Raw genomic sequence first — 1667 nt, 5'->3', positions numbered from 1 at the left:
AACTTGAAGATGCTTGTGTGAACAGTGCTATTTGCTTTAGTGGAGTCACTTGACCCAGAGAATCTCCAAGGTCCAGTCCCAAACTTCTGCACTTTGGTGTTACCAGGTGGTAGAGTGCCTTAACTAACCAAAAAATCAGTTGTGGTGCCTAGGGGTGCCCATATCAGGCAGGACAAGGGGGTCAAGAGGTTAAGGGTGTCCATGGCTTGTCTAGAAACATGGATGTAACTTCAGAGTGCCTTCTTGGTGACACCCAGACCTGGAAATACATTCTGCGTGGACTAACTTTTGTGCCAGTGGGAGGCTGTGCCCCCAGCCCCTTCCCTGGGGGAAGGCAGCAGAGCCAGACTGAGTCCCAGGCTGGTGCCTCCCACTCGGGTCAGAGGGAAGCAGTGGACAATTGGCCATTGAGTTCATGCAAGACATGGTGCAATGTGAATGATTTTTAGGATACTCTCTGCTATTTGAAGAGGCCTTTTGTTGGGGTTAGGGAACCCTCTAGGGAAAATACAATAACTTTTCCAACTGGCTTTGTGTAGTGCTGCTTGACTTACTAATGCTGGGAGAAGATGCATTTTGATGTCTAATTATTACAAAACAGGGTTGATTGTCTCCAAGATCTGCTTGTATACAGCAACCTGTGCAGCTGTGGGTAACTGTTCATTTTCTGAAGCCTGTGGAAGTGTCAAGCAATATTCCTGAAGTTAATAAATTTCTTTGAAATAACTTTAATTCTCTTTTTTGTATTTAGATATTAGGGTGCAGATTAAGTAGATGACTGGGGTTTGTGTAATCTCCCAGGCACCATTCCCTGAGTTTACCCAGCTAGACCATGAAGAACCAACTGCTTGGCACTCTGCCGAGGTCTGACCAAGGGAGCTGAGGCTGCTGCACACTCACTCCTCTCTCCTTTCCCCTCGTTTGTCCACACCAAACCAAGCAGCCAGCAGTGCTTTCTTGTCTTGCAAAACAAGAGGGGCAGTCAGCTGTGCTGCTTCATGGGAATTAGAGATAACCTTGTAGGCTCCTAATGATTTCCTGCTGTTGCATGTGCTCTGTTTACCAGCTAAAGAGCTCTTTCCTGTGTCCTTCACCTCCCTTTTCCCACACTGCACTCTGTGTTGGAAGCATCATTACTCTTTTTTTCCCAGCTCTGCTTATTTGGCCTGCAGAAGTGGTGTCTAAGAATGAATGTATTTATACAGGGTTTTTTCTGAGCTCATTGTACTAACAGGTTTAGTTAAATGTCAAGAAAAGAGATTTCCAGCTTCACCACTGAATTACTTTATGTAATCTCAAGTAGGCTGGCTAGCACCTGGTGTTCTTTCTGATGGGAGAGGTCATTGGCCTGTCTCAGATGGTTTAATATCTCTTAAAAGCAGGGTAATGAACATCACCTCCTGTTGATGAGCTGTTCAGTTACTGACTTTAATTGGAAATTTGTGCACAAACCATTGCTTGTGGCTAAGGACAAGGAAATAACAGTACAGGGCATGCTAGCTAGGGAGGTATCCTGGATGGTTACTGGTGTTTGAATTTAAGTTTGCAGTCCCTTCATCAGCTCTGCTTGGAGGGACACCTGGGTTGGGGGTTGAGCTTTGCTTGCTTTTGTGAATTGGGGCAAGGTGATTACAGGAAGATGACTGTCCCCACCTGCCTTCTCTTTC

The 1667-nt window shown here is 45.7% G+C and overlaps 1 protein-coding gene across 1 annotated transcript in view; it reads right to left on the bottom strand.

The window, feature by feature from the left end:
• Positions 1 to 228: 228 nt before the first annotated feature.
• The window catches only part of SCTR (secretin receptor), a 24626-nt gene continuing 23187 nt past the window's right edge, over positions 229 to 1667 (bottom strand). The window contains exon 14 of the mRNA XM_010140117.1: positions 229 to 239. The gene's annotated coding sequence lies outside the window, so the exon portion shown is untranslated. The remainder of the gene's footprint in view (positions 240 to 1667) is intronic.

The sequence above is a fragment of the Buceros rhinoceros genome, unplaced genomic scaffold, assembly GCF_000710305.1.
Source record: "Buceros rhinoceros silvestris isolate BGI_N320 unplaced genomic scaffold, ASM71030v1 scaffold3620, whole genome shotgun sequence".
Taxonomy (NCBI): domain Eukaryota; kingdom Metazoa; phylum Chordata; class Aves; order Bucerotiformes; family Bucerotidae; genus Buceros; species Buceros rhinoceros.
This window is presented reverse-complemented; position numbering and strand designations above follow the sequence as displayed.